This window comes from Mirounga leonina, unplaced genomic scaffold, assembly GCF_011800145.1.
Source record: "Mirounga leonina isolate KUSES-001 unplaced genomic scaffold, KU_Mleo_1.0 Mir_92, whole genome shotgun sequence".
Lineage (NCBI taxonomy): Eukaryota > Metazoa > Chordata > Mammalia > Carnivora > Phocidae > Mirounga > Mirounga leonina.
The window spans coordinates 4,977,446-4,997,163 of record NW_023270852.1 but is presented as its reverse complement, the minus strand read 5'-3'; the positions used below and the strand labels follow the sequence as shown (position 1 = coordinate 4,997,163).

Genomic DNA, 19,718 nt, shown 5'->3' with positions numbered 1-19,718 from the left:
TATGGCTAACTAGGTGTTCAGACAAATCCTCTTGGCATGCTTTAAAAATCTGGGTAAGACTTTAAAAAGGTTTTTTTGTATTGCATGCCTAAACTGGTGTGGAAGGAAAGGAGATTGTTCTGATGCCAAAATGAAGGAAGTATAAATCCAGTAAGATAAGTATTAATTCCTAATGGCCTATAGCCTAAGGTTTAATAGGTCACACATACAGGGTCAAGAGAAAAAGCCTGGATGGAGTTGGATCAGACCCCTGAATAAAGCCAGGGGTTTCTGAAGGGCAACAATTTCAGTGGGTAAACTAAGAAATCTTGTCCCCCAGAGAGTCAGTAAGGATAAATGTCTCATCCTTGGATATGTGTGGAATGACAACAAAAAGTCTGCCCTTGATAATTCTTTATCAAATGTCTGTACCCACACAGATTTAGAGCTAGGATTAAAGCCCCAAGATGGGAAGGAGAGAGGAAGATGGCAGAGTACAAGAATCCTGAGCTCACCTCCTCCCACAGAAGCACTAAAACAACAACTAATATGTAATACAGCTCACTCTAAAAATGACCTGAGAGTAGCAGAGCAGATCTCTACAACTAAAGAGAAGGCCACATCGAGAAGGATAGGAGGGGAAGAAACATGGTAGGGAACCATGGAACAGTGGTGACCCACATGTGGAAGGGATATTATAGGCACCAGAGGACCTCCTGAGGAGTAAGGAGATCAAGCCCCAAATCTGGCACTTGGGGGGCCTAAAGTCCCCATAATGCTGGTTTTGAAAATCACTGGGGCTTAACTCTGGTGGGTGGGGTTAGCAAGCCAAGTCTCTGCTCTTAAATGGCCAACAGACTATATCACTTGACCTAGACCCAGCACGGAAATAGCAGTTTGAAAACTGCCTCGGGTGTACATCCAGGAGAATTATTAACTAATTTTAGGACATGTGCCAGAGTGGGGTAGGTATCTGCAGGAGCTTTCTCAGGGAATGGAGGTGCTGACAGGCATCATTTTTCTTGCCCTCCTTCAGCCTAGCTAGCTGGACAGTTGTAGAAATGAGTTCTGACACTCTCCATCTACCTTGTAACTCTAAAGCAGCTCCTACCACACCCATGGGGCAGCCCCAGACAGTACCAGTGCCTTTCTAGAGCAACTCCTTCCCCAGGGTTGGGGGAGCTAGTCCCACCCACCATCATACCCACAGTAGTTGCAGCCATCCATGCCAGGGGCAAGTGTTGCCCACCAGTGTGCCCACAGCAGTTGCATCCTAACCACAACAGGAGGGCATACACAGTGCACATGGAGGACACCTGTGGAGTACTTGTTTCTGGTGACTGGAGGGATTGTGCTGGACACCACAGGATGCATTCTACAGAAGACCACTATTTTCAAGACCAGGAGACATACCTGACCTACCTACTACATAGTAAGAAACACAGAGAGTCCGACAGAATAAGAGGAATATGATCCAAACAAAAGAAAAAGACAAAAACCCCAGAAAAAAACAGCTAAACAAGATGGAGATAAGCAATCTACCCGACAAAGAGTTTAAAGTAGTGGTCCTAAACTACTCACGAGTGAATGAACTCATTAAGAACTTCAAAAAAATATGAAAAATAACTAAGCAGAGCTGAATAATAACTGAAAGGAAAAACACCTTAGAAGGAATCAACAGTAGAGGATGCAGAAAAACAGACCAGTAATCTGGAAGACAGGGTAGTAAAAAGCACTCAAGATGAATAACAAAAGGACAAAAAGAACTGTAGAAAATGAGGATATGTTAAGAGAACTCTTCATCAAGAATAATAACATTTGCATGATTGATAGAAAAGAGAAACATGGGGGCAAAACTTATTTCAGTATATAATAGCTGAAAACTTCCCTAACTGGGGAAGAAAACAGGCATCCAGGTCCAGGAAACACAGAGAACACCAAACATGATGCATCCAAGGAGGTCTATGCCAAAACACATAGTAATTAAAATGACAAAAAGATAAAGAGAGAATCTTAAAAGCAGCAAGAGAAAAGTGAACAGTTACACACAAGGGAAAACCTATAAGGCTATCAGCTAATTTTCCAACAAAAATTTTCAGGCCCAAAGGGAGTGGCATGCTATATTCAAATTGATGAAAAGAGAAAACCTACAACCAAGAATACGCTACCCAGCAAAGTTATCATTCAGAATAGAAGGAGAAATAAAGAGTTTCCCAGACATTAAAGGAATTCATCGCCACTAAACTGGCCTTACCACAAACGTTAAAGGGACTTCCTTAAGTGGAAAAGGCCATAATTAGAAATTTTAAAAAATTATGAAAAGAAAAAAATTTCACTGGTAAAAGCAAACATACACTAAAGGGAGTAAAGCTGGTATGAAGATTAAAAGAATTATAAAACCAATTACATCTTAAATAGTTAAGGGAATCAAAAAGATACAATATAGGACATCATATACATAAAACATGGAGGGAAAGGAGTAAAAATGAAATTCTTTTAGAAAGTACTGAAACTTAAATGACCATCACCTTAATATAGACTGCTATATACTTAGGATATTATATATGAACCTCATGGTAACCAAAAGCCAAAAATCTCTCTTACATAAAAGATAAAGAGAAAGGAATCCAAGTATAACACTAAATAAAGTCATCAGTGACAAGAGAAGAAGAAAGGAACAGAGAACCTAAAAAAATAACCAGAAGACAATTAACAAAATGGCAATAAGTACATACCTATCAATAACTACTTCAAATGTAAATGGTCTAGTTGCTCCAATCCAAGACATAAGGTGGAGGAACAGATAAAAAACAAGACCCATTAATATGCTGCCTAAAAGAAACTCAATTCAGAGCTAAGAACACATACACACGGAAAAAGATATTCCATGCAAATGGAAGTAAAAACAAAAAAGCAATATTTACATCAGCAAAATAGACTTTAAAACAGAGATGGTAGGTTCTGGTCCAAGATGACAACTTGGGAAGATCCTCAACTCATCAAATCTATACCTATTTATAGGACGATTCCTCCTGAAGAACTGAGGGCTGACTGAACAGCTGCACAACAAAAGATAGACACATAGAAAACAGCAAGACAGAGACATGGCAATGAAGGGCACCTCATCCCTGATGCTGTGAATTGCATTGGAGAGGGACAGTACTAACAGATTCATCTGCCCAGGACACAGGAAAAAAAAAAAAAAAAAGCTGGGCTTAAAAGGGCAACTAGAATATAAAGGAACCAGCCCTAGAGCCCTGCCAAATGGCAAGGGAGCTGCTGGAACTCTCTCGGTCAGAGGAGCTGATGAGCACCATAGTTTACACTCCCCTCCACCTTGATAGTGCAGACAGGAACAGGGTCTAAGCACTATAGCCAGCCTGCCAGCTCAGTGAGCCCCAGGCCGCTAGCCCACACCAGTCCCAACACCAGGGACAGAGAAAAAAAGAAAAAAAACAAAACAAAACTCAGTTTAGAAGAGCAACTGGAATATTTAAAAGCCAGCCCTAAAATTCTGCCAAACAATTGAAAAGCTGCTGGAAATCTCTTTGGGTTGGAGGAGCTGGTGAGTTCTATGGTTTACATTCCCCCTCCACCTTGATAACATGGATGGGAGCAGAGTCTGGGTACCTTAGCTGGCTTACCACTTCAGCAAGCCATGGGCCCCTAGCCCATACCAGCCCCAGCTGTCCCACCAAGGTGGCCCCAGCACAGCACACAACAGGATACCCCTGGTCATCTCATTACAGCTTTAGTCATCATCCAAGGTGACACAGGCATACAGCACCCAGAACACTCCAGGCCTGTACCACTTCAGCTTCAGATGGCTTGCTAGAGCACCCCCAGCACAGAGTACTCTGGGACCTTTATGCCTACTTTAACTCCAGCCAACCTCCAGGGTGCCCCATATGCAAAGCACTCTGGGAACTCCCAGCTTGTGTTTACCTTGGTTCCAGCCACCCTGCCAGGGCATCCCATACATGGAGTACCCCAGGACCCCCCATTCAGCACTCCACCTTGGCTCTAGCTGCCCTGAGAAGCCACCCTCTGTGTTGAGAGCCCTAGGGACATTCCAGCTTGCACCCACTTCAGTTTCGACTGTTCTTCCAGGATGCCCACTGCATAGAGACCCCAGGGACTGCACCAGCTTATGCCCACTTTAGCTGCCCTGTCAGGGCACACTCTGAGCCCCAAGACCACTCCAGCCCCGACCCACTTCATGACCCATGGCAGGCACAGCTCCAACTAGCCAGCCAAAGTCACCAGGAACACACAATCTACACTGGGAATGAATATGCACAAGACCATTCCTTCAAGTTTAGGAGAGGTAGTGCTCTGCCTAGTTCACAGAAACAAACAGAAAATCCAGCAAAATGAGGAGACAGAAGAATATGCTCCAAATGAAAGAACAAAACAAAACCTCAGAAAAAGAACTAAATGTAACGGATATAAACAATGTGCCTGATAAGGAATTTAAAGTAATGATCATCAAGGTGCTTACACCAGTTAGAATGGCAAAAATTAACAAGGCATGAAACAACAAATGTTGGAGAGGTTCTGGAAAAAGGGGAACCCTCTTACACTGTTGGTGGGAATGCAAGTTGGTACAGCCACTTTGGAAAACAATGCAGAGGTTCCTCAAAAAGTTAAAAATAGAGCTACCCTATGACCCAGCAATGGCACTCCTGGGTATTTACCCCAAAGATAGAGATGTAGTGAAAAGAAGGGCCACATGGACCCCAATGTTCATAGCAGCAATGTCCACAATAGCCAAACTGTGGAAGGAGCCGAGATGCCCTTCAACAGATGAATGGATAAAGAAGATGTGGTTCATATATACAATGGAATATTACTCAGCCATCAGAAAGGATGAATACCCAACTTTCACATCAACATGGATGGGACTGGAGGAGATCATGCTAAGTGAAATAAGTCAAGCAGAGAAAGTCAATTATCATATGGTTTCACTAATTTGTGGAACATAAGGAATAGCATGGAGGACATTAGGAGAAGGAAGGGAAAAATAAAGGGGGGCATTTCGGAGGGGGAGACGAACCATGAGAGACTATGGACTCTGAGAAACAGACTGAGGGTTTTAGAGGGGAGGGGGGTGGGGGGATGGGTTAGCCTGGTGATGGGCCTTAAGGAGGGCATGTATTACATGGAGCACTGGGTGGTTATACGCAAACAATGAATCATGGAACACTACATCAAAAACTAATGATATACTGTATGGTGACTAACGTAACATAATAAAATTTTTTTAAAAAAAGGTGCTTACTGGAATGCAGAGAAAAGTGGAAGAACTTAGTGAAAACTTAAACAAGGAGATAGAAAATATAAAAAAGAACCAATCAAAGTTGAAGAATACAATAACTGAAATGAAAAAAACACTAGAGGGAACGAACAGATTAGTAGATGCAGAAGAATGGCAGCGATCTGACAAACACTGAGGGAATGAACAGATTAGTAGATGCAGAAGAATGGCAGTGATCTGACAGACACTGTCATGGAACACTCCCAAGCTGAACAGGAAGAAAGAAGGGTAGGAGGGAGAAAAAAGAGAAAAATTTTTAATGAGGATAGGTAAAGGGATCTCTTGGACAACATCATGCACAATACAATTTGCATTATAGGGGTCCCAGAAGGAAAAGAGAGGGAAAAAGAGACAGAAAACTTATTTTAAGAGATAATAATAGCTGAAAACATTCCTAACCTGGATAAGGAAAGACCTCTAGGTTCAGGAAGCACAGAGAACCCCAAACAAGATGAACCCAAAAAGGTCCTCACCACGATGCGTAATAATTAGAATTTTTAGATCAACGAGAGAGGGGTGCCTGGCTGGCTCAGTTGATGGAGTGTGTGACTCTTGATCTCAGGGTTCTAAGTTCAAGTCCCACAGTGGTTGTAGAGATTAAAAAAAATATATATATCTTTTTTAAAAATGAGTAAATGCAGCAACAGAAAAGAAAACAGTTACACACAAGGGAAACCCCATTAGAGGCTATCAGCTGATTTTTCAGCAGAACGTGTGCAGGCCAGGAATGGCATGCTATATTCAAAGTGAGAAAAGAAAAAGCCTACAACCAAGAATACTCTACCTGCCAAGATTATCATTCAGAATTGAAGAACAGATAAAGAGATCCCCTGACAAATAAAGGGACTTCTTTATGTGGAAAAGAAAAGGCCATAATTAGAAGAAAATTATGAATAAGAAAATGTAAATGTGACAACATATACATAAAATGGAGAGAGGAATGTAAAAAAGCAATTCTTTTTTAATGTGTTTGAACTTAAGTGACCATCAATTTAACAGACTGTCATATACTTAGATTGTTATATATGAACTTCATGATAACTGGAAACCTATCATAGATACAGAAAAAATAGAAAGCCAAGCATGACACTACAGAAAGCCATCAATCACAAGGAAAGAGAACAAAAGAAGAAAGGAACAGAAAACACAAACCACTAGAAAACAATTAACAAACTGAAAATCAGTGCCTACTTTCAATAATTACTTTGAATGTAAATGGTCTAAATGCTTCAATTGAAAGACATAGGGTGGCAGAATGGATTTAAAAAAAAAAAGACCAATCTATATACTGCCTACAAGAGACTCACCTCAGACCTAAAGACACATAAGGACTAAAAGTGAAAGGATGGAAAAAGGTATTTTATGCAAATGAAAAAAGAAGGTGGGTAGTGGGAGGAGCCAGAGTAACAATATAAACATCAGACAAAGTAAACTTTAAAACAGACTTTAAGGGGCACCTGGTGACTCAGTCGGTTAAGTGTCTGCCTTTGGCTCAGGTCATGATCTCGGGGTCCTGGGTTTGAACCCCACATCAGGCTCCCTGCTTGGCAAGGAGTCTACTTCTCCTTATCCCTCTGTCCTTCCCCATCCCCCGCTTGTGCACACACACTCTCTGTCTCAAATAAATAAATAAAATCTTTTAAAAAATAAAACAGACTTTAATAAGATGCAAACAAGGGAATTATATAATGATAAAGGGATCAGTCTAACAAGAGGATATAACAACTGTAAATATCCATGCACCCAACTTTGGAGCACCTAATACACAAAGCAAATATTAACAGAAATAAAGGGCAAACTTGGCAGTGATATAGTAATAGTAGGAGACTTTAACAACCCACTTACATCAATGGGTAGATCACCCAAGCAGCAAATCAATAAAGAAACAGTATTGGAGTGCCTGGGTGGCTCAGTCAGTTAAGAACCAACTCTTAGTTTTGGCTCAGGTCATGATTTCAGTGTCATGAGATCAAGCCCCATGTTGGGCTCTGTGCTCAGAGCAGAATCTGCTTGGGATTCTTTCCCTCTTCCTCTCCCTCCCCCTCTGCCCCCTCCCAAATAAATAAACAAACAAACAAAATTTTTTTAAAAAAATAAGGAAACAGTATTTTTGAACAACATTAGACCAAGTGCACTTAACAGATACATATAGATACAAAAACAGCAGAATACACATTCTTTTCAAGTGCACATGAAACATTCTCCAGGATAGATCACATGTTAGGCCACAAGTGTCAATAAATTTAAAAAGTTTGAAACCATACTATGCATCTCTTCTGACCTCAACAGTGTGAAACTAGAAATCAATCACAAGGAAAAATACAAACACATGGAAGCTAAACAGTATGCTATTAAACAACCGATAGTCAATGAGGAAATCAAAGAAGAAATCAAAAAATACATGGAGAAAAATGAAAATGGAAACAGAACAGTCCAAAATCTTTTGGACACAGTGAAAGAAGTCCTAAGAAATTTATGATAATAAACAGGCCTCCCTCAAGAAACAAAACAAATCTCAAACAACCTAACCTTACACCTAAAGGAATAGAAAAAGAAAAACAAAGCCCAACGTTAGAAGGAAATAATAAAAATCAGAGGAGAAATAAATGAAATAGACTAAAAATATATATATAGAAAAGAGCAGTAAAACCAAAAGCTGATTTTTTGAAAAGAAAATAGATAAACCCTTAGCCAGACTCATCAAGAAAAAAGAGGACCCAAGTTAATAAAATAAAAAATGATGGAAGTAACAATCAACACCACAGAAATACAAAGGATTATAAGATACTATGAAAAATTATGCACAAACTAATTGGACAGCCTAAAAGAAATGGATAAATTCCTAGAAACATAATCTTCCAAAACTGAATGAGGAAGAAACAGAAAATCTAAACAGACCAATTACTTGTAATGAGATTGAATCAGTAATCAAAACAGTCCAGGAGTCCTGGACCAGAATAATTCAGAGGTGTATTCTACCAAACATTTAAAGAATTAATACCTATTCTCCTCAAACTATTCCAAAAAGAAGAGGAAGGAAAGCATCCCGTACATTCTGAGGAGGACAACATTACCCTGGTACCAACACCAAACAAAGACACTACAAAAATTAGAAAACTTCAGGCCAATATCCCTAACGAACATAAATGCAAAAATCCTCCTCAGAACATTAGAAAAGAATCATTCATGACAACCACATGGGATTTATTCCAGAGATGCAGGGATGTCTCAATATCCACAAATCAATCAATGTAATACACAACATTAAACTGAAGAATAAAAATAATCATCTCAATAGATGCAGAAAAAGCATCTGACAAAATTTAACATCCATTCATAAAAAACAAAACAATTCAACAAATTGGTTTAAAGGGAACATACCTCAACATAATAAATTTCATATATGAAAAACTTCAGCTAACATCATACTCAGTGGTGAAAAACTGAAAACTTTTCCTCTAAAATCATGCCACTATAGAAGTGGAAGTTTTAGACATAGCAATCAGAGAAGAAATTGAAAAGGCATCCAGATTTGTAAGGAAGAAGTAAAAATGTCACTATTTGCAAACAACATGACATTATACATAGAAAATCCTAAAGAATTCACCAGAAAAACTACTGGAATAAATGAATTCAGTAAAGTCTCAGTATACAAAACCAATATAAGGAAATCTGTTGTGTTTGTGTACACTAATAACAAAGTAGCAGAAAGAGAAATTAAGAAAACAATTCCATTTTCTTTTCTTTCTTTTTTTTTTTTTTTTAAAGATTTTATTTATTTTTTAGAGAGCGAGCGAGAGAGAAACAGCATGAGAGGGGAGAGGGTCAGAGGGAGAAGCAGGCTCCCCACTGAGCCGGGAGCCCGATGTGGGACTCGATCCCAGGACCCTGGGATCATGACCTGAGCCGAAGGCAGACGCTTAACCATCTGAGCCACCCAGGTGCCCAACAATTCCATTTTCAATTGCACCCAGAAGAATAAAATACTGAGGAATAAACCAAACCAAGGAGGTAAAAGACCTGTACTCTGAAAATGATAAAACATTGTTGGAAGAAATTGAAGATGACACAAACAAATGAAAAGATATTTCACACTCATGGACTGGAAAAATTAATGTTAAAATGCCCATATTACCCAGGGCAATCTACAAATCCAATGCAATATTTTTCACAAAACAATAAAGAAAAAAATCCTAAAATTTATGTGGAAACACAAAAGACCCCAAAATGCCAATGCAGTCTTTAGAAAGACCAAAGCTGGAGATATCACAATCCCAGATTTCAAGATATACTAAAAAGCTGTAGTAATCAAAACATAATGGTATTGGCAAAAAAAAAAAAAAAAAAAAATAGACACATAGATCAATGCAACAGAATAGGAAGCCCAGAAATAAACTCACACTTATATAGTCAATCTATGACAAAGGAGGCAAAAATATACAATGGGGAAAAGACAGTCTTCAATAAACGGTGCTGAGAAAACTGGACAGCTACTTGAAAAAGAATGAAACTGGACCACTTTCTAACATCCTACACAAAACTAAATTCAAAATGGATTAAAGCCTTAAATGTGAGACCTGAAACATAAAACTCCTCAATGAAAACATAGACAGTAGGAAGCTATAAAGATGGTGGTGGAGTAGGAGGACCCTAAGTTCTCCTCATCCTGTGGATACAACTAGATAACATTCCCATCAGCATAAATAACTGAGAAGATGACCTGAAGACAGGAAGAAGAAACTCCACTAAAGGTAAAGAAGAGACCACATCGAAGAAGGTAGGACAAGCACAGACACAGTTTGGGAGTGAAAGGGACTGTGGCTGTCTGCAATTGGGAGAGAGCTAGGGGCATGAAGAAACAGACTATCACACTGGGGAGCACATATGGAGAAGACAAATCCCCATATTTGGCGTTGAAGGCAAAAGGAGCCAAATCTCATGAGTTCTTACAACTAGCCTGAAATTTTAAAAATCAGTAAGGTCTGTTCCAGTAGAGTCCGGAGAGCATTAGGAAGCTGAGTCCCAGCCCTTAATGAGACAGCAGGGCAAATAGCCCATGGAGATACAACAGATTGAAAAACACCTGGGGCACACAGGAGGGAAAGTTACTTACTCATCTCAGAGCATGGCCCAGAGAGTGAGGGATCATAGGGAAACCCCTCCAGGAACAAGGAACTGGCAGCCACCACTTACTTCCCCTGCCCCCCAGCATAAACACACAGCCACCTACAGGAACCAGTACAGCACCTACACTCACTACCTACCTTGCTTACACCAACCCCTGTCCACCCCCCGCCAATGCCTCACATTTCAGCAGATCCACCCTTCCCAGTCACGCTTGCCTCAGTACTGGTGCTGCAGGTCCCCTCCCAAGAAGACTGGTGCAAACTCTGCCAATACCACCTCTCCTGACCCACGTTTTGCGGGGCCTCAGTACCAGTGGTGGCAGGTCTCATTTCAAAAGCAGACCAGCTCACATCTTGTTAAATGTGCCCCACCTGGCTGGGGATGAAAAACTGCCCACAACAGGCAAAAAGAGCCTCTGCAGATGACTAGAATGAAGGGAACAAAAACAAAAACAAAACAGGACACAACAGCAAGGCACACACAACACACATAGAAGACATTTCCTGAAGCATCAAGTCCTGGGCAACAGAGGACACTACACTGCAGGGCACTGTAGGACTTCTTCATAAAGGCCATTACCTTCAAGAGCAAGAGATTTAGCTGTCTTTCCTAACACACAGAAACAGAGAGTTAGACAAAATAAAGAAACAGAGGAATATGTCCCAAGGGAAAGAATAGGACAAAACCATAATAGGAGACCTAGGCAAAATTACTTGTATCTACAAGTATATGCCTGATAGAGAATTTAAACTAGTGATCATAAAGATACTCTCACTGGACTCCAGAAAAGAGTGGAGGATATCAGTGAGACCATTAATAAAGAGACCAAAAAAAAAAAAGATGAACACAATAAATGAAATTTAAAATACACTTGATGGAATAAACAGCAGTCTAGAGGAAGCAGAGAAACAAATTATGACCTGGAAGACAGTAAAATGGAAACTAATCAAGCTGAGCAAGTGAGAGAAAAAAAATTATGCAAAATGAGAATAGATTTAGGGAATTCAATGACTCCATCAAGTATAATAAAATTCACATTATAGATATCTCAGAAGAAGAAGAGAGAAAAGGGGGCAGAAAGTTTATTTGAAGAAATAATAGCTGAAAACTTCCCTAATCTGGGGAGTGAAACAGATATTCAGATCCAGGAGGCACAGAGGTCCCCTAACAAAATCAACCCAAAGAGGTCCACACCAAGACACATAGTAATCAAAATGCCAAAAAATAGTGCTTATTCTCCCTCAGTGCTTTCCCTCTCTCTCTCTCTCATAAAATCTTAAAAAAAAAAAAAAAGTAATAGATATGCAAAGAATAAAGAAAAGGGAATCCAAATATGTCACCAAAGAAAGCGAACAAACCATGAAAGGGAGTAAGAAAAGAAAGGATCTAGAAAAACTAGAAAAAACACAAAACAAATAATAAAATGGCAAAAAAATACACATATCTATCAATGATTACTTTGAATATAAATAGACTGAATGTTCCAATCAAAAGACGTAGGGTGACAGAGTGAATTAAAAAATGAAACCCATCTATATGCTGCCTACAAGAGACTCACTGCAGACCCAAAGACATCTGCAGATTGAAAGTGAGGGGTTATCATGCAAATTGATGTCAAAAGAAAGCCAGAGATCAATACCCATATCAGAAAAAATAGACCATAAAACAAAGATTATAACAACAGATAAAGACCCTATATAATAATAAAGAAGACAACCCAACAAGAACATATAAAAATTGTAAATATTTATGCACCCAACATGGGAACACCCAAATACATAAAACAGTTAATAATGAACATAAAGGAAGCAATCAATAGTAATACAATATAGTTGGGGACTTTAACATCCCACTTACATCAATGGACAGATCATCCAAACAGAAAATCAATAAGGAAACAGTGGCTTTGAATGACACACTGGACCAGATGGATTTAACCAATATATTCAGAACATTCCATCCTAAAACAGCATAATGCACATTCTTTTCAAGTGTACATGGAACATTCTCCAGAATAGATCATATATTAGGCCACAAAACAAGTCTCAACAAATTCAAGAAGATTGAAAGAACACAAATACATGGAGGTTAAATAACATGCTACTAAACGATGAATAGGCCAACCAAGAAATCAAGAAGAAATAAAAAACCACATAGAAAAAAAAAAAAAAAAAAAAACCCACAATGGTACAAAATCTTTCAGATGCAACAAAAGCGGTTCTATGAGGGCGATTTATAGCAATATAGGCCTACCTCAAAAAGATGAAAGATCTCAAATAACCTAAACTTACACCTAAAGGACATAGAAAAAGAAAAACCAACAAAACCCAAAACCAGCAGGAAAAAAAAAAGATTAAAGCAGAGATAAATGATACAGAAACTAAAAACAAACAAGAAACAAACAAACAAAAAAATAGAACAGATGAATGAAATCAGGAACTGGTGTTTTTGAAAAGATGAACAAAATTGATAAACCTCTAACCAGCCTCATCAAAAAAGAGAGAGACAGGGAGAGAGAGAAAGGACTCAAATAAACAAAATCATAAACGAGAGAGGAGAAAGAACAACAGACACCACAGAAATAAATGCTAAATAATATAAATAATATATATTATTTATAAATAATATAAATTGACTATAAGAGAATATTATGACAACTTATGCCAACAAATTGGACAACCTAGAAGAAATGGATAAATTCCCAGAAACATTTAACCTATCAAAACTGAAGCAGGAAGAAATAGAAAATTTGAACAGACTGATTACTAGCAATAAAATTGAATCAGTAATCAAAAAACTTCCAACAAACCAAAGCCCAGGACTGGAGAACTTCACAGGCAAATTCTACCAAACACTTAAAGAAGAGTTAATGCCTATTCTTCTCAAACTATTCCAAAAAATAAAAGAGGATGGAAAATTTCCAAATTCATTCTATGAGGCTAGCATTACCCTGATACCGAAACCAGATAAAGACACCACAGAAAGAGAACTGCAGGCCAATATCTCTGATGAACATAGATGCACAACAAAATACTAGCAAACTGAATCCAAACAACACATGAAAAAAATCATTCACCACAATCAAGTGGGATTTATTCCTGAGATACAAGGGTAGTTCAATATTTGCAAATCAATCAGTGTGATACACTGCATCAATAAGAGAAAGGATAAAAACCATATGATCATTTCAATAGATGCAGAAAAGCATTTGACTAAAATACAACATACATTCATGATAAAAACTCTCAACAAAGTAGATCTGGAGAGAATGTACCTCAACATAATAAAAGCCTTATATGAAAAACCCACAACAAATATCATAGTCAACGGAGAAAAACAGACCTTTTCCCCTAAGGTCAGGAACAAGACAAGGGAATCACCTTTCACCTTTCACCACAAATATCATAGTCAACGGAGAAAAACAGACCTTTTCCCCTAAGGTCAGGAACAAGACAAGGGAATCACCTACTTTCACCACTTTTATTCAACATAGTACTGGAATCCTAGCCATAGCAATCAGATAACAAAAGGAAATAAAATGCATCCAAATTGGTAACAAAGAAGTAAAACTTTCATTATTTGCAGATGACATGATATAGTAGAGAGAGAACCCTAAAGACTCCACCAAAAAACTAATAGCTGATAAATGAATTCAGTAAAGTCATCGGATACAAAATCAATATACAGAAATCTCTTGCATTTCTATACACCAATAATGAAGCAGCAGAAAGAGAAATTAGGAAAATAATCCCATTTACAATTGCACCAGAAAGAATGAAATACCTAGGAATAAATTTAACCAAAGAGATGAAAGACCTGTTCTTTGAAAACTATAAAACATTGGTGAAAGAAATTGAAGACAACAAGAAGAAATGGAAAGATATTCCATGCTCATGGGTTAGAAGAACAAATATTGTTAAAATAGCTATACTACACAAAGCAACCTATAGACTTAATGCAATCCCTATCAAAATATCCACAGCATTTTTCACAGAAATAAGACAATCCTAAAATTTGTATGGAACCACAAATGACCCCGAATAGCTGAAGCAATCTTGAGAAAGAAAAATAAAACTGGAGTCATTACAATTCCAGACTTCAAGTTATATTACAAAGCTGTAATAATCAAAACAATATGCTACTGGCACAAAAATAGGCACATGGATCAATGGAACAGAATAGAATACCCAGAAATAAACCCACAAATATATGGTCAGTTAATCTTCAACAAAGTAGGTAAAAATATCCAATGTAAAAAAGTCTGTTCAACAAATGGTGTTGGAGAAACTGGACAGCAACATGCAAAAGAATGAAACTGGACCACTTTCTTAGACCATACACAAAAATAAACTCAAAATGGATTAAAGACCTAAATAGGAGACCTGAAAACATAAAAATCCTAGTAGACAGCACAGGCAGTAATTTTTCTGACATCAGCCATAACAACTGTTTTCTAGGTAGGCCTCCTGAGGCAAGGGAAACAAAAGCAAAAATACACTATTGGCTCTACATCAAAATAAAAATCTTCTGCACATGGGGCGCCTGGGTGGCTCAGTTGGTTGAGCGACTGCCTTCGGCTCAGGTCATGATCCTGGAGTCCCGGGATCGAGTCCCACATCGGGCTCCCTGCTCAGCAGGGAGTCTGCTTCTCCCTCTGACCCTCCCCCCTCTCATGTGCTCTCTCTCTCTCTCTCTCTCATTCTCTCTCTCAAATAAAATCTTTAAAAAAAAAAATCATCTGCACAGAAAAGGAAACGATCAATAAAACTAAAAGGCAGCCTATGGAATAGAACATATTTGCAAATGACACATCTGATAAAGGGTTAGTATCCAAAATATGTAAAGATATATAAAATATATAAAGAACTCAGCAACTCAACACCCAAAAACAAATGATCTAATTAAAAAATGGGCAGAAGACATGAACAGACATTTCTTCAAAGAAGACATACAGATGGCCAACAGACACATGAAAACATGCTCATAATCACTTATCATCAGGGAAATGCAAATCAAAATGACAATGAGATACTGCCTCACATCTGTTGGAATGGCTAAAATCAAAAACTCAAGAAACAAGTGTTGGTGAGGACATGGAGAAATAAGAACCCTTATGCACTGTTGGTGGGAATGCAAACTGGTACATCCACTGTGAAAAACAATATGGAGGATCCTCAAAAAATTAAAAATAGAAATACCCTATTATCCAATAATTCCACTACTGGATATTTACACAAAGAAAATGTAAACACTGTAGGCACCCCCATGTTTACTGCAACTTTACTTACAATAGCCAAATTATGGAAAGAACTTAAGTGTCTATCAATGGATAAGAAGATAAAGAAAATGTGGTATATGCACACGCACACACACACACACACAATAGAGTATTATTCAGCTATAAAAAAGAATGTGATCTTGCCATGTGGGACAACATAGGTGGGCCTAGAGAGTATTATGCTAAGTGAAATAAGTCAGAGAAAGACAAATACCATATAATTTCATTTATATGTGGAATCTTAAAAATAAACAAAGACAGAATCACAAACACAGAGAACTGATGGTTGCCAAAGGGGAGGGGGCTTGGGGGAATGGGAAAAATAGTTGAAGGGGATTAAGAGGTACAAACTTCTAGTTTTAAAATACATAATCATGAGGTTGAATGGTACAGCATGGGGAACATAGTCAATAATATTGGAATAACTCTATATAGTGACAGATAGTAGACACACATCATGCTGAGCTTTTCATAATCTACATAATTATGGAATCACAATGTTGTTCACTATGTTGTTCAACCTTATATCAACTATACTTCAATTAAAAATAAAAATAATTAAAAATTTTGCTATATTGTCAAAAAAGACAAAACAACCCAAGATTAAGATGTAGTTAAAAGTTATTCCAGATTATTAGTGCTTCCTAAGGTAGAAGCAAACATATGTCCTTTTAGAGGAATGAACTTTAAACCCAGTTCACAAAGAGCTCCCAAGGACGAAATTCCAAAAAAGCTAAAAACCAGAAAGTGGGAAACACATGAGAAGCAAGCCACTTTGAGCAAAGATCAACAGAATAATAAACTGTAAATTCATCCCACAAATGCTATATATTAGCAACTGATCAGTCCTGGAATATAAAATATGTTTAAATAGGTCAAAATAAAAATTTTAAAAGGCTATTGAAAGGATAATTTTTAAAAAGTAGCTATCAAGGGGCACCTGGGGGGCTCAGCTGACTAAATGTCAGTTTAGGTCATGATCTCAGGGTTGTGAGGCCAAACTCCAAGTTGGGCCCTGTGCTCAGCATGGAGTCTGCTTAAGATTCTCTCTCCCTCTCCCTCTGCCCCTCCCCCATGCTTACTCGCTCTCTCTCTAAAATATATATTTTTTAAAGTAGCTATCAAAGTTGGACAAGTCAATGTAAAAGAGAACCAAACAGAACTTCTAGAAATGAAAAAAAGAAAAAGTAGTCATTAGAAAACTCAATGGATTAGACACAACTAAAGGAAGAATTTGTGAACTGGGAGTTGGCACTGAAGAAATTACCCAGAAGGCAATTTAGAGAGACAACAGTGCCTAAAATAAGAAAGAGAATTAAAAGAGAGAGATTTTCTAAGAAAATCCAACATATAGCTAATTGGAATCCTAGCAGGAGAAGATAAGGAAAATGAAGAATAAGCAATACTTAAAGATATAATGAATGGGAATTTTCTAGAATTGATGAATAATATGAATTCTCAGATTAAGGAAGCTCACAGACTCCCAAAGAGGATAAATAAATCTATACCTACACACTTTATAATGAAACCTAAGAATACTGAAGACAAAGAAATGATTAAAAGCAGAGAGAAAAGATAGATTACCTGTAAAGTAACAGCACAGTGAAAGCTGTCTTTCATCAGAAACAACAATAGCCAAAAGATACTGAAATGAAATCTTCAAAATTCAGGAAAAAATTGTCAAGTTGTAAGTTACCCAGAAAAAAAAAAAAAAAGCTGTTTTTAAAAAATGAGACTGAACTATAGGAAACTAACTGAGGGTTGCTGGAGGGGGGGTGGGTGGAGGGATGAGGTAACTGGGTGATGGGCATTAAGGAGGACACTTGATATAATGAGCACTGGGTGTTATATGAAACTGATGAATCACTAAATTCTGCATCTGAAACTAATAATACACTGTATGTTAATTAAATTGAATTTAAATTTAAAAACTTTTAAAAATAAGAAAATGAAGACATTTTAAGCAAATAAATTGAGAGGGTTTACTTCCAACAGACCCTCACTAAAAAGTATGTATTCCAGGATGTATTCCAGGAACAAGAAAAATGAACCCAAAGAAAGATCTGAAATGCAACAAAAAATGATGAGCAGGGGCGCCTGGGTGGCTCAGTCGTTAAGCGTCTGCCTTCGGCTCAGGTCATGATCCTGGCGTCCTGGGATCGAGCCCCACATCAGGCTCCCTGCTTCGCGGGAAGCCTGCTTCTCCCTCTTCCACTCCTCCTGCTTGTATTCCTGCTCTTGCTATCGCTCTCTCTGTCAAATAAATAAATAAAATCTTAAAAAAAAAAAAAAAAGATGAGCAAAGGTCACATGGGGGTTAGAATAAAGAGCTCAGAGAAAAATATGCAGCCAAGAATACTATATCCAGCTAGGCTGTCATTGAAAATAGAAGGAGAGATAAAACGCTTCCAGGACAAACAAAAACTAAAGGAATTTGCAAACATAAAACCAACCCTACAAGAAATATTGAAAGGGGTCCTCTAAGCAAAGAGAGAGCCTAAAAGAAACAAAGACCAGAAAGGAACACAGACAATATACAGTAACAGTCACCTTACAGGCAATACAATGGCACTAAATTCATATCTTTCAATAGTTGCCCTGAATGTAAATGGGCTAAATGCCCCAATCAAAAGACACAGGCTATCAGATTGGATTAAAAAACAAGAGCCATCAATATGCTTCTGCAAGAGACTCATTTTAGACCCAAAGACACCCCCAGATTGAAAGTGAGGGGGGGGGAACCATTTACCATGCTAATGGACACCAAAAGAAAGCTGGGGTGGCAATCCTTATATCAGACAAATTAGATTTTAAACCAAAGACTGTAATAAGAGATGAGGAAGGACACTATATCCTACTTAAAGGGTCTATCCAACAAGAAGATCTAACAATTGTAAATATCTATGCCCCTAACATGGGAGCAGCCAATTATATAAGGCAATTAATAACAAAAGCAAAGAAACACATGGACAACAATACAATAATAGTGGGGGACTTTAACACCCCCCTCACTGAAATGGACAGATCATCTAAGCAAAAGATCAACAAGGAAATAAACACTTTAAATAACACACTGGACCAAATGGACTTCACAGACATATTCAGAACAATCCATCCCAAAGCAACGGAATACACATTCTTCTCTAGTGCCCATGGAACATTCTCCAGAATCGATCACATCCTAGGTCATAAATCAGGTCTCAACTGGTACCAAAAGATTGGGATCATTCCCTGCCTATTTTCAGACCACTAGAACTCAATCACAAGAAGGAAGTCGGAAAGAACTCAAATACATGGAGGCTAAAGAGCATCCTACTAAAGAATGAATGGGTCAACCAGGAAATTAAAGAAGAATTAAAAAAATTCATGGAAACCAATGAAAATGAAAACACAACTGTTCAAAATCTTTGGGATGCAGCAAAGGCAGTCCTAAGAGGAAAGTATATAGCAATACAAGCCTTTCTCAAGAAACAAGAAAGGTCTCAAGTACACAACCTAACCCTATACCTAAAGGAGCTGGAGAAAGAACAGCAAATAAAGCCTAAATCCAGCAGGAGAAGAGAAATCATAAAGGTCAGAGCAGAAATCAATGAAATAGAAACCAAAAGAACAGTAGAACAGATCAACAAAACTTGGAGCTGGTTCTTTGAAAGAATTAACAAGATTGATAAACCCCTGGCCAGACTTATCAAAAAGAAAAGAGAAATGACCCAAATCAACAAAATCATGAATGAAAGAGGAGAGATCACAACCAACACCAAAGAAATACAAACAATTATAAGAACATATTATGAGCAACTCTATGCCAGCAAATTAGATAACCTGGAAGAAATGGATGCATTCCTAGAGATGTATCAACTACCAAAACTGAACCAGGAAGAAATAGAAAACCTGAACAGACCTATAACCACTAAGGAAATTGAAGCAGTCATCAAAAATCTCCCAACAAACAAAAGCCCAGGGCCAGATGGCTTCCCAGGGGAATTCTACCAAACATTTCAAGAAGAATTAATACCT

The 19,718-nt window shown here is 38.0% G+C and overlaps 1 protein-coding gene across 2 annotated transcripts in view; it reads left to right on the top strand.

Annotated features, from left to right (window-relative positions):
* Positions 1-19,718, top strand: part of PARVA (parvin alpha) — a 177,145-nt gene that overhangs the window by 114,706 nt on the left and 42,721 nt on the right. The gene's annotated exons all lie outside the window — the stretch shown is intronic.